The sequence below is a fragment of the Brachionichthys hirsutus genome, chromosome 11, assembly GCF_040956055.1.
Source record: "Brachionichthys hirsutus isolate HB-005 chromosome 11, CSIRO-AGI_Bhir_v1, whole genome shotgun sequence".
NCBI lineage: Eukaryota > Metazoa > Chordata > Actinopteri > Lophiiformes > Brachionichthyidae > Brachionichthys > Brachionichthys hirsutus.
The window spans coordinates 1,665,291-1,680,178 of record NC_090907.1 but is presented as its reverse complement, the minus strand read 5'-3'; positions in this window follow the sequence as shown (position 1 = coordinate 1,680,178).

The following is a 14,888-nucleotide window of genomic DNA, read 5'->3' as shown; positions in this document are numbered from 1 at the left end:
AGTCAGAGTTGAAGGAAGTCATGTGATCGGCCACGTTTGTTTGTTTCCCTGTTTGTCCAAGAGATTTATGTAAAAAGCTGAATTTGATTACATTTCGTGCAGAAGAAGACCAGGATGAAGATCATTACATTTTCAGGTGGATAAATTCTGATTCTTGATAAAGTCGAATCTGATGGATCACACGATGCTGTACACCGAACCTTCCAATCAATTCTTGTTTTTACCTTTTAGTCAAATCAGCTGATTAGCTCTCGCCATATTGTGATTACTATTATCAAAATATACTAACTTGTGTTAGTATACAGTTTATATATTCTTTATAAGACAAAAATTATTTATCTTATACAGAATATATCTCGGCAGCTCTCTTTATTGATAGACAAACTGAAGTCACTTTGGTTGAAGTGTTCAAATATCTATTTTATGTATTCTGATCTGCTGCCCGGCTAAAACTCTCCGACCTCATACTTCCAGCTTATAGTAAGCCTTTTCATATTGCCTGAATATCACCACCACTCTCGCACACGCTGGCATGCAAGCACACACACACACACACACACACAGACATATGTATCTGGAAATGCCTTAGCTTTGGTCTGCATTAACCCAATACCTCGTTACACTTCTCTCACACGCATGCCCACTTAAACACAAAAAAGTGCATGCACATGTTTTTGCACGCATGCTCGGATACACACACACACACACACATACACACACGCACACACGCTTCCTGCATTAAACCCAGGTCCATATTGCTCCAGCGATGCCCAGCTGCAACCAATGAACATTCCAGTTACTGTTTTTATTCTCCCTCATCACTATCATTTCAAATTTGAGCTCTAAGCCAAATATGGTCAGGCTTTTGTCAGGAACTTTGCACGACCTCCAAAAGTGGGATCGAGAAGATGACCCTTAAGACCCCGCCGGAGGCTGCTCTTTAGGCATCCTTTGGCGTGACCACAGAGGGAAGTGGCGTGTGCGTTCACACACACACACACGCGCTGTGTGTGAAGGGTAAGTCTGGACACGACTTTACGATCTGTGACTTGCAAAACATTTCTGCGTGTTTAGCTGCTCATTTTAGTGTCTCTGCTTCATGACTTCCCAATTATCTCGAGTGCTTATTTTTTATGCGCTTGTTTTTCTTGCTCAATCATTTTAAGTCTTGCCTTGAATGCAGTAAAAGGACGGAGGCGGTGATTCAATCTAAAGAGGAGTTAGTTCTTAACATGCTGTGCAACTTTCTTTTACCTCTGACAAGGAGGTTATCTGTTTATCGGTCTGTCTGTTAGCAGGATAACTTAAAATGTGACTGATGGATCTGAAATGTGAATCCAGGTTTCTTTTCATGGTTAAGGAATCTAAAAATAGAGATTTTCTGTACTCCTGCTAACAGGCAGACAAACAGCATCAAAAACAGAACCTCCTTGTGTGCTGACTGAAACCTACGAGGATCAGGTGGCTTCAGCTCTCAGCCCTGTGTGGCGTCGCCTTTCAAGGAAGACAGACAGGAAGCGCTTTCATTGAGGATTCGCTTCAAAGCCTCCATCAAGGTGATGTCTACACGTTAAAGCGTGCACTTTATCCGTGCACGTTCATCTGTGTGACTGTGTCTGAAGTTCAGAAGGTTTATTCCGCCATATGGTGAATGTATGCCAACGTGCCTAGCTGTGCCGGGTTCAAAAGGTTAGACGTGCCACGGCGCTGGGAATCCGGCCTTAATAATTGAGGCTTAACAAGCGCACGTTAAAACGCCACGATCCCGTCTTTCGCACTCAATTACAGCTCAGGCATCAGAGCGGCAGAAACAGCTTGTTTGCCCAAACTCAATTATTCACCAGCTCACGCATCCAATTTAAAAGCAGCCTATTTTCACACTCAATTACAAAGTTTAATCCTCACTGGAACAATTAGTTAATTTTATGTATGAAAATTTTAAATCAATGGGCTCCTCATTTAGATTGTGAGGAACACGACGCCTGCAGAAACGCCACCGGTGGCCGTCCCTCTAAGGAGGGCGATTCAACATTGTATCCTCCTGAGACCCAGCCCATTGACATGTCCTCTGTAGGGGACATTTGTCCATTACAGAGGACGCATATGCGGTGTAGCTCGCTTCATACTGAATCTGAGCTTTACAGGAATGAAATAACTACTAATGCCTGGAACAGCATTTCAGACCTCTGTCTGCTTCCTCTCCTGAGGTATGACCATATTAGGAAATCGGTGTCATTTACAAGTTGGTCTGCGTGTAATGAAAGATATGACTAAGAACTGCCTATAGGATTATTTTTCCCCCCTCACGTGCTCGTTTTTAAAGTCTCCAAGCCTTCATCTTCCACAATGAATCAATCAAGGAGAAGGTGAATCCTTTGCTGTTGAATTTATCTTTATAGGATTCAATCAAGAAGATAATGGCCGTTCATTGCAGCAGGATAATCAGTTTGTCAGACAGTCTCTCAGACTCTTCAGAGAGATCGTGACTGAAGAGTGTCTGAGAGTTTACAGACACGTAGAATGAATTCAAAATAAGACTTTAAAGAGCATTAAAGGGAAATGCATTAAGGGCATGAGACGCCATTAACCGAGACATCAGGATACAATCAAATGGCAAATAAAAGACATCAAAAGCAAAATGCAAATAGAGGTTAAATTTAGAGAGGGATATAAAAATAGATGAGAAGCATTTAGATTTTTATGATGTATTCATTGTTTGCTGGTTTAAATGAGCTGAAAGTTAAAGCAGTTTGTTTCATAGTTGAGGAGAAACTAAAAGCTGCTGATCCTGGGAACCAGTTTATGATGCTAATATGATTCTGATGATATGACATAACCACAGCAAACCCTGGGTGTAGTTTAAATGAATATCATGTTGCTGCTTCCCCGGCTTTCCCAGCTGTCTTACAAGAAAGGCGATTCAAATATTGATTCCTAAAAGGCTTATCGTCACCATTCTTCTTGTAATAGCTGAGCCGAGGACAGATGACGCAGCGTGCGGCCAGGGATGGAGGAGAGCAGCCTCGTCTCGCCGGGCGTTCGGTGAGTCGACATCTGGGAATTTAAAGTCAGGGAGGAGTGGGAGAAAGGAGGAGGCAGGAAGGGTGAGGGCCAGTGGGGGCTCATTCCCAGTGTGTACAGGTGGAATTAATGGGAAGCAACAGGAAAAGACTTGGATGTGTGCACACGTCCCTAAGGCCTCCAGGATTATAGCTCTTGCACACACACACACAAACATAAAAAGCTGCTTTGACTCTCCTTAAAAAAACCCCCACACAATCAGAAACAAGCTTTACATCAAGTTTAACTGTCTAATAATTACCTACATCCAGGTACAAATGTAGTTTCTGGATAACAAAACAACAAAAAAAACCTCATGATGTTCTATTATTATTGATTATTATTGATCCAGATCAGAACCAGAATCGATTGGGTCACAGCCAGGTGAGAGAGAGAGAGAGAGAGAGAGAGAGCTTGAGACATAACAGTGCTACTAATATTTAGATGAGATGATGTCATTTATTTGTCAAATATAAGGAGATGACAAATAGATCTGGATCTGCCAATGTAGAAAATATTTATTGATACGCTATAAATAACGATGATAAATACACGACTGCAGATTCAGGATTAATGAATGAGGCATTTGTTCATGCAGCATGAGTCAGGTCTGAGTAAAGCCACATCACGGTGCATGGTGACAAATCCAGAGTGTGTCATGCGCCCTGGCTGCAATGACACGACGACTGATGATCCAACGGGGACAATTCTCTCCTCTTTGTCGGGGTTTCAGCGCCGATGAGCTCATGTCGTACCGTGTCTGTGTATAAAGTGTCGATTATATGACTCAGCATGAACTAATAATGAAGAGGAATTCAAAGATAAAAAAAAAGTGCGACTAAATCATCCATGTTTCTCCCTTTAACGGGGAAGATTACACGCTAAAGACCAAGGGAGTCGTGTGTTTGTGAATTCTTTACTCATTAATCCAGATGAAATGGTGTGGAACATGCAGGAGGACATTTTAACATGTAGGATCGTGATAAATTACAGGCTTCACAGATGAAAGAAAGACCTTCTGTATGTTGAAGAGTAAATTCATCTGTGTAAATCTACTTTTCCTGTAAAGAAAGATCTTTAGATCGGTAAAAGTCACCATCCGGCATGTCTTCTTTCTTCTTTCTTCTCTCTATATGTGCTGCTAAACCCCCGAGGCCAATGACATCATAGGCGGGAGGGAAGAAGAGCGCATAGTCGGCTCCTTAGATCAAGCACTTTGTTCCACCTTTGGTGCAAAACGAACGTCGGCTGTAAGTGCAGGAAGCAGAGTTGAGAAAGAAATAATCTTTCCTTTCCCATAGGGACAAATTGGACACCAGTGTTTGTGTGTGTGTGCGTGTGTGTGTGTGTGTGTGTGTGTGTACGTGCTGGAGAGAGAGTGATGCATGCATACGTGCCGCATGGCCCGTGTGCTTTTAGTGGAAGGGGACAAAAGAACAACGCAAGAGAAAAGTGTACAGCCAGCCGGCACGTCTTTTAACCTCATCCCTCCTTTCTTTGCTTTCTCTCTTTCTCTCGCTCCCCTTCCTTTCCGCTCCTTTTCTCTGCCGTCCCTCCTTAAGACAGGACAGCTGCGAAATATGCAGCCGGACGGAAATCAGCAAAGGGGAGATAGCGAGGGTAATTAAAGGAGGGAGGGCGAGCAGGAAAGAGGCAAGAAGCGGAGGCAGATATTGCCTTCGAGGAGTGAGTGATGGATGAGGAGAGGAAGAGGATGAAGCACAGGCTGCCATTATCGCATCGTGCCCTCAAAACCTACTTAAAGTTTAGAGCAGCACGTCTTCGCTGCTGCAGCATGAGTCACCAGGCGGGATCTCGGGAATCACAGCAGCTCGGATCTCACGACTTCGAGGCTTTCCTCGTTGACCTTTGTGTCACATGTCATCGACTCGCCTCCTCCTCTTCCTCCCACATGCGCCTCAGAATCCCCTATTATTTCCTTTACACTGTTTCCACCGCTCCTACACGCATCTGGCTGGACGCTGTATCTGACCAGAAGCCCCAGGCGTGTTTCCCGTTCTCATTGCTATTGTCCACGTTCTTTTCCCAAGCAAACACATTTTGCTTTTGACTCTTGTGCACCCTCCTCCTCTTCCTGCCGCCCACAAAAAAAAACCACCCCAGCTGCTCTCCATTCATTCTTATTATCCCGGAAACCAGAACAGAACAGGCCGTGTAGCAGAGGCTGCATTTGATTTGCTGTGCTGCATGCTGCCTTAGCTGAGAGCGGCTAACTAGCCACAGCAGGCCTGCATTCCAGCCCGCTGCAGTCATCCTCCCCTCCGCGCCGCCGCCTCGCAACCTACTTTACAATCTGGAGCCTTAAGTGGCTCGGCTTTCATCATTGGAATAATTGATAGCAAGCTTTTATTTGTTACAGATACGTTCGAAACGAGTAGTTGAATCCAGATTGAAGCGCTGCAGGACGACACTCGTGTCAGACATCAGACGCCGACGCTTTACGTCAGACTCCTCCCGCTTGTCGTCCAGCGTAAACAAAGACAAAAAAAGTTGATTTTTGCTGAGGTGATGTCATTCTATATGTAATCCGTGTTCAACCTATCTATTACCCTTTGGACAAAAATGTCACTCGAAGGGTCATTGATGGGACATTTGTGAAGGGTTAAATGATTATAGTTTATTGCTTTCAACTAAACGTTGAGCTTTGAACTGTCTATTTTAAACAAAATACTTGAAGACGTCACCTCGTGCTTTTGAGGACTTCAATGATCATTTTTATTCCATTGGTGAGCAGTTTATACATATTTAAATAAGCAATAAATATCAATCACTGTAAGGACGGAAACACCATGGACCTATTTAAATAAATCTATATACAAATAACCCATGGGCTAAAACCCAAAGCACTTGGAGATCTCTCATATAATTTAATCTAATTCCAACCTCTTTCTGTATGCTTTATGTGGTTTCAAATAAATAACATGCTGTCCATTAGAAAAAAAAAAAAAAACAAGATAGCAGAATACATTCAGGAAGTGGGTCTCCTCCAAAATATATTAGACCTCACAAATGAGCAGGAAATTGGATTACCGTTGGGCCCACTTGCCCTGATCAAGTGTCCAGGAAGACTTCCCAGCATATCCTGAATGCTTCCGACGCAGCACAAGACTTCCCCGCTGGCTCCGAGTGCTAACAGAAACAAGACAGAGAGAAGCAGTCGTGCACAAACAGCCCGGATCTGTCATTCGTCCGTTGTGTGTTTAATAAATGTTTATTTTCTTCCTTTCCCTTGTAACCTTAGCAACAAACCTTGTTCTGATCTCCAGTCATCTGATATTGTCTTGGCAATCACGATGCTGAACTGCACACGAGTTGCACACGGACACGCACGTTGGAGTTTGACAAGATGCTAAAGGGGGGGGGGGGCGTTACAGGATAAAGGCTGCAGGGTCTGGTGTTCTGGTATATATCCGACACACGGCCTTAACAAGGGCGATGGAGAGAGAAAAATGCCAGGCCATCGGAAAAAGATCCGTGTTTTCACAGCGGCAGGTTTACCTGCTCTGTGTTTCGACTGCAAACTCTCAGAGCGATTCCGTCACGGATGACGGCGACTGCGTCGCACCCTTTTCACTGATTTGGTCTTAAGCTGTTTGTTCTTAGTTTGCCAACTGCTGTTTACTGCAAAACACAGATGGAGATCATGGCGTGCACTGTGCTTAGCAACGGCTTCTCAGGACATTCACATTCATCCCCGCTTTGTCTCTTATTCTCTGCTGATCCTTTTAACTTTAAAATATATATTGCTGACATGTCGAGTTGAATCTTTTTTTTTTTTTTTTTTTTTACCTGCGCCAAGGAGGTTGTGTTTTTGATGCCATTTGTCTGTTGGTTAGCAGGATTACGGAAAACCTGCTGGATGGATCTTGAGGGAAAAAAATCTTAAAATGGGTCTTGGGCTAATTTGGATTCTATTAAATTTTGAGAGCGATCCGGATACCAGTCTGGATACAAGAAAAAGTTGGATTTTGCCATTTACTTATAATGGCGACATTTTTCAACAAATCATATCTCATGAAATCTGCATTCAATTCAGTCACCAAAAATCACAATCATAATCAATCATACTTGTGCGGAACCTACTTAATTTCATTGCATCACTGTGTGAAATGACAATAAAGTGCTATTCTATTCTATTCTATTCTATAAAGGGGTCCGATATGAACCATCATGCAAAGTGTCTTCTGGAGCTAAGCTAACAGCAGCTGGTTTTAGCCTTATATTTAGCAGACACCGTGGAATCTCTTGCCTCACTCTTGGTGAATGCATCACGAGCCGTAACGTTGCTCACAAATGAAGCAGCTCAACCACTTCCTGACATCAGGTGAGCTGACCCGAGCTCACGAGGAGGCACGATTCTCCCTTCCCTCCCCGTGCTCCTATCGGCGCCATCGGCCCACGTCTGCTGCTCCACGGGTGAAAGCAGGTGGGAGCGCCGTGGGCGTCGTTTAGTCCAGAAGTGAGATGAAGAGCCCAGTGCGGTGTCATTCTCCATCCTCCCTCTGTTCCGGTTTCTGTTCCTGCGTTGGCGTGTGTCTGCTCTCGGCTCCAAGGGCAAACAAAAAGAGATACGGCAGCAGGTTGTCAAGGCAACGCCAGAGCCCCCCCCCCCCCCACCCCCCCCCACCCCCCCCCACACACACACACACACACACACACACACACGGGTAAAGGTGATGTGGAGTGTGCCGTGTGCACATATGCTCAGACATATGGTGCATACGTCCCAATGGTTGTGTTTTCGGCACCGGTCTGTGTTTGAAGGCCGGAGGAACATTTCAGGACTAAAGTTAGCAGCGTGTCCAAAGTTTGATGCTGATGGTGTCCTGCTTTAACACCTGGAAAGGTGTCCAGCAGATAATCGCAATAAGTGGCGTTTATATCGAGACCTTGCGTTTCCTGTTTGATCCCTGCGTCACGTTGAAGCATCTTGACGTCAACGTTGCTCCTGAACGCTGCTTTCTATTCTAACTAACAAGACACTAATCACTTTGCTCTTTCCCTGAATCTCAAAACATTGTGGTTTCCACAATCCTCGTCTTTCTTTCTTTCTTCGTTACCCCCAATCGCCTTGAGTATAGTTTTAGTGGCCGGGCGTGCCCCGTGCTTCACATGCAAATGTGGGAAAGCTAACAACCAGAAAAATTCAGGAGAAAAAAAATCTTAACAAATGTGTAATTAGTAGCGGGGGATTCAAATGGAGCCAAGAAAACCACAGCAAATGTCGCAAGCGTTTTGTAGAGAAGGGGGTTTAGGTTTGTTCATTTGCACTTTCTAGTAGAGACCAAGCTGGTTGGCTTCAGGGGGTGTGTTTGTGTATACTATTTGAATCCCATTGCTCACATCTGTCTATGATTGTGTTTCATCTTTTCTCTCATATGCGTTTATCTGCATGTGTTAATTAAGAACGGTGCGTTGGGAGCCTTATAGTTGGGGGGGGGGGGGGGGGGGGGCATGGATCTGGGACAGTTCTAATGCAAACACCTTGCTTAGCCATGCAAAAGATCAGGCTGACACTGTCAAGTTCAGCTTTCACTTGCAGATTTGATGATCAAAGGATTCTAATCTGATCTTTGATCACAGCCTGGGATGACTAAAGGATTAATTCTCCAGATAATAACTGCGAGGAATGGAATATAGCGAACACGGAGGATGTGCTGTAGCTCAATATTGAACCTATTTGCTCACAAGTACGGCAATTTGCCCTCTTTTCCATATCGTGTTAACAACGGCCATAGTGCGCCTGAACGCCCGCCGTCCCACCAGAATCAATATCAGACAAAACAATATGATTAGGGGAATTACTTCAGTTTGTTTTGTGTATACAGACCCCTGCACGCCCTCAGAGATCCCAATCCTAATAAACTCTTTGCCAAGTCTAATTTGTTCTCTGTGTTTGTGCTTCTGCAGAGCGATCTTGATTAAGACACGCACACACCCCTCCGAAGGGCCAGACCAATTCCTTATCTCACAGCGAGGCAGGGAGGAAGGAACCATCGACGGCGACACAAAGGGTGGGCCACCAGTGATTTGTGAACCTACTCTTTATCTATTTATGTATGACAGCAGAAGAGTCCGCAATATGGTAGAAAATAAGCCTCAAATTAACACTTTTTAGGCAACAAAAGGTTGCAAACTAAAGGAATTATTGGTGAATATTTTGATGTCACTTGTCACATGTTTATTTGTTAAAGTTCTTCATCATGTTTATAAAAGAATTGGCGGACATTCTCCTCATTTTAGTTGCACATCAGTACATGTGCGTCTTGTCTTGTAAGCAGGGCTGCTAAGAATGCTAACTGTGAATGCTAATGTGAAGCAGTTTCTCACCTAACTCTCAGCATATAACAAGTGTGTTAAAAAGAAAAAAGAAAAATGTTGATTTGATCTAACGTGTCTGATTTGCTTCCGGTTTACACGGCGTGTGTGATGGCCAATCAGAAAGAAGTGGGATCGGATGGAGACGTATCGGAGGAACTATTAACCCAACGGGGAGGTGGTCTGATATAAGAAGAGTCAGAACGAGACGCTGAGATGAGATGCTGTGAGAACGTCGTAACGATCCCAGAAGAATGGGGATAATGAACGGAAAGGAGGAAGGAAAGGAGGAAACTGGAAAAAGGATGTAAAAACACACGGGATGGAGGAGTGGAGCTCCCCGTCCCCTCAGCAGGGGTGGTCCTCCGGCTAGATAACAGCCAGACAGCCGGGGGGTGATAGAGATCAGATTTGGATGACAGACGAGAGTGCTGCCCAGGCACACACACACACGCACGCACACACACACACACGCTGTGTAACAAGAAGGAAATTAAAAGGGCATTCTGTGGACACAAGAGAAAAATCATCGCTGCTGTTCTCTACTCTTTCGCAGGAGGAGACGAAGAAGTGAGTGAAAACAGAAGGCGGGCAGTTCTTTGTTCTGTCACACAAACACGTCAGCTTCCCTGAACCGTCTACCAACCCGGCAACAGGTTTGTTTAGACGCCGTTTCTCTGCACTCGCAATCGGACCTCTGCGTGTCATCAGCATATCGCTTTTAAGCAGCTAGCCTGTAAACGAAAGAAGCAGAACCCGCACAGAACTAAGTCTAGTCGCGTTACACCTGCTTTAGCATCCTCCCGCTGGTTGCTCCTGTCACCGTTCAGCCTCTGCGTGACCCGACTCCTGACGCTTCTGACCTTCGGATCCCACGTGAACCTCAGCATAGTCCCGATAGTCGACGCTGAGAAGCGGCCTGAAGCCATGTGTGCAGTAATGGCTGACCTTTGCCTTTGTCCTTTAAAGTCCTGTCATCGCTTCATTAATGCTAGTAGTACTCTGCGATACCTCGGGGAAACCGAGGATCCTGCAGACAGACTAATTTATACGACTTTTCTGTGAGGCCGTGTGTGTGATGCGTAAAGGCCTCCGTCTCAGGGGTCATTGTCTCTGGGTCCAGACGGCTCCAGCTCAGCCTCTCGCTGTGGCTTCACTAATCTGCTGTACTTACGTCTCACATCGACGCCCCGCCTCCTCTTCACGTTCTCCTTTCTTTATCTCGGCCGGGGCGCCAGAATCGTGGCGAGTCCAGACCGAATGGCTGAGGTCCCTACTCTGCCGGGACACAAAGGAGGTCACGCTCCACTCTCGTCTCCTCCATCCTGTTGCCGTGACGCGTTTCATCCTCGTGTTTCATCCGCCGTCATACGTCGGCGTGTGTGTTGACGCTTTATGCTCCTAAATCCAGAATATGTGGACAACAACTTGATGTCAGAGACTGTATTGTCTTCTTCTCACCTTCAATCACTTTACATTAAAGAAGATAAGAAGGTTCAAATGATGTTTTACTATTAAAATACGCGTTCAGTTGTGTTTTAAGAAGGGGGGGGGGGGTGTGTGTTAGACGCACAAGAAAATATGCGGCTGTGTGGCACGCATGAGAAAATCAGAGCTCAAATCATTTGTATGACAGAATGGGAGCAGGAGGATCAGGAAATAAGACATCAAACGAACCCTTGTTTAGGTAAACAATCTAAAAATAATTAATTCGATCGGCCGATCGGCCACGCCCGATTCGTTCGGATGCCTGTAGGCATCACGGCTCTAATGAAAAATCGGGATTCCCACTTGTGCTTGGCTGATGTGTGTGTGTTGGACGTGAACTCTTCTTAACCCCGCGCGCGGCCTCGCAGGACAATCCTGTTCCTTCTCCGAGGAGCTCTGTGGAGCGTTTTTTGGCCTGCGTTCACGTGCGCGCGTGCGCGCGTGCTCGCTCACCCGAACCCGTTCCGACGCACGCAAATGCGCGCCAGCAGACGCTCGTGCAAAGCTTTTCCGACTAAATGCGTGCCTGGCTGCTCGCTGAAACACGCAACACGCCCACGCCCACGCACACGCAGACTCGCACGCAGCGGCTGCGGCGCAGCGCTCCTCTTTAAACCGATGGGAGCGCCGTCACGACATCCGACGAGTAGTTCCACGGAAGCCCTGGCGTGAGAGGGCAGGGTCACCCCACTGGCTCGCATGCAAATCCCTGCAGTCCGAACGCGCACACGCGCACACGCACAGATTTAATAGTCCTGCAGATTTACGCAAAAAAAGAAACAGACAGGCAGGGAGACAAGAGAGGCAGAAAGACCCTTTGATGGAGACACACATGCAACTCAACCTGAATACAAAGCAGCACGCACTCATTGATACGCATGGATTGTTAATGTTTAAATAAATCACGGTTTTAAATTTGTCTTATGTTAGGTTCGGCAAGAAATCTGAGCCATCTCTCCCCAAACTGCTGAAAGCTAAATGAAAGTGATGCGAGTTGTTCGCTGCAGGTTGTCGTGACTCATCCGGACGCTGCGATCAACGAAACAATCAAAGGCCTTATCACAGTCTCAACAAGCTCATCGCAGTTTCAGCGCTCATCAGCGCTCTCATGTTCTTCGCATTTTTCAATGAGATGAATATTGCATCAACATTTCTGGGAATCCCTGCAGTCGTGATCACAGGTCCAGACCAAGAGTCAAATCCCTTCTTGGAATGTGACAAGAGTCGGGGCTTTAAATTCCCTTTAGCCTTTGCTTTATTTTTTATTTCGTCTGCCTCAAATCAAGATAAATTAAATTTGTTGAACAAGTTGTTCGGATTGCGGTTGTGTCCAGCTGCCTTCATTTTAAGAATGAAATCATTTGTTTTCTCCCGGTCTAGCCATTGTCCCTTCTAAAGATCGGCCTGTTGCTGGAGGCTTCGCCCCTCTGTTACTGGAGGGGTGCGTTCCAGAGGGCAAGCGACGTTGCTGTACCCTTTATTATTCAGCCTTTCCTTTTCCAGCTGCTGTCTGGCTGCAGTTATGATTTATTTTGTTCATTTTCATGATTGGCTCTGATAACCTCAGGGCATTCACAGCCAACGACAAATATCCCGGCATTTGTTTGAACAAACAACGGCCCAAATTATCATGAATCAGATCAGAATTGTATTTTTTATATTTCCCATTTATACTAAGAACAGTTACAAGAGAAAATAGAGTGGCACAATGAGAGCCTGGCAGGGGGTCACCACACTGTTCAAGTGAAGCTCAAGTGAACAGGAAGACCATTGGGCAGAAATGCCAAGACGAGAATGCTAACCTTTGCTAATTCCGTAGCATTTGGGAGTGTTTGTAGAGGAGGTTTACCCTATTTTTTTTGATTGGCTTGTGCGTCGCTTTGCACATGATGATGATGATTGCCCGAACTCCCAATGGTTAAACATACTTTAACAAAAATTCCTGATCTGGATCCGGATCGATTCGCCCAGACGATACGCTATTAGGGTCTGTCTTTGGTGAACATTTCATTTAAATCAACCTTTGTGTTATCCTGCCAACGATCAGACAAACAAACTGAACCGATCACATGACTTCCTGGACGGCGGTAAAAAGCAGCTCACATCTGGGGCGTTCAGCGCGTGTGCGTGTGCGTGTGCGTGTGCGTGTGCGTGTGTGTGTGCGTGTGCGTGAGCCGTGCGTGTATGCGGTTACATCACTTTTTTCTGTGCTGTGCGTGCCGGCCTGTCCCATCAGCACCAGAATCCTTTCATTAGAGCGGAGCTCCTGCAGTGTTCTGTAGAGATTCCACTGAGTTCAACCTGCATGGTCGCCCATTGCATTTGTCCCGCACAGCCTAGCCCAAATATGTCAAGCGTGACAATATTAGTCATTTCATGCCCAAAAAAAGAATAGTGGGTCATACTGACCCCTCCTCCCCCATTAAATCTGTGCATGCACACACAACCACACTCACATACACACACACTTTTTCATCTGCCCGCCTTCTCCTTCCCCTCTCTTTCACTTACACACACACACACACACACGCACACACACACACTCAGCATGCTTTATTATACACTTGCCCACACAGCATAGCGTGCCGGAAACAGATTCAATGGATGCCAAGCTCCCATTCCCTGCAGGCTCAGTTCCTCTAAAACTGGATGCACCTTCCTAAATTAGGTTAATTTGCTTTCAAGAGGCTGCCCGAAAATACAGTCTCGTGATTTCACTAACAATTACCACAGTGAAATAATTACATTATTTTTCCGCAAAATCCAATTCTCATCAATTATTAACCTGACTGGGCTAAATAATCAGACTTCGCCCACACAATACATGTGTGGGCGAGTGCAATTTGCATCAGAGCAACTGAGTCTGCACGATTCATTGACGATTCCATAAATAGTGCATTACAGTTTACAGATGAGACGATATCCAAGATGTCTCTCTCACTGTCTGACAGGGTTGACATATTTGCCTGTAATGAAACAAAATTGCTTTTGTCAAACACAGAGAAATAAGGGTGAAATAAAAATGTCTGCCTTAAATCAGTTGTAACCCACCTCGTATCATGAAATGATTTTTACTGTAACATCCCCAGCGGGAATGTCAGGCTGTTCTTTCAAATTACTTCTGGGGCATTGAATTAAATGCCCACAACCGGAGCAGAGCATGTGTGTGACCTATGCATGAAAGCAGGAAGCGCCCGGCTGTGTGTGTGTCTGCACTGTGTGCACAATGTATCATTCATTCCTCACTTTGTTACTATGATTATTCATTATTATTATTACTGTTATTCATGAAGATACACGCTTCACATAACAATGACCATAAATACAGAGGTAGAAATTAATTTAAACATGATATTAAGAATACAAATAAAATACAAAGTTTTCAGTCAGCTCATTTCCTTGATGTCTGTGAGTGTTATAATGTGTTCCATTACTTTGGGCCATAATTGACAAAAGCTGTGTCTGATTGTCTTTCGGTTCTTTCTGGGTCGAGCCAATAAACCAACAGCAGATGATTTCAGTAAACATTAAGAATGATTTTAGTAGCCATTAAAATCAGTAAATGGTACTTTACAGTAATCATGTCAGCATGAAATAAAATCACAAATAATTTGATAGCATCTTTTGGATTTTTGAATCCAGTGTCTCAGGTTACATTACAAAGAAACAAAAAGAAGGTGCTGTTGAAGGTTTAAATCTTTTGAATTAGAATAACCTCACAAAAAGAATATTGTAGCATTTCCCCCCTACAAACCTCTGAACCTTTTTATGTGCCACAAAAACTGAAATTAATAATTTATAGTGTGCCACGTGTTTTTGTTTTCGTATGGTCATAAACTACTCGGAGGATTTTTTTTTTCTTCATAATGCTTTTATTTTCAAAGGAATGCAACTTCCTGCTTAACGCGACCTTGCTTTTCATTGGATGTTCACTGCGTCGCAACCATAGCAACAGCAAGAACACACGGCAGGAAAAAGTTTGTCAAAGTCAAAGTCTCTTT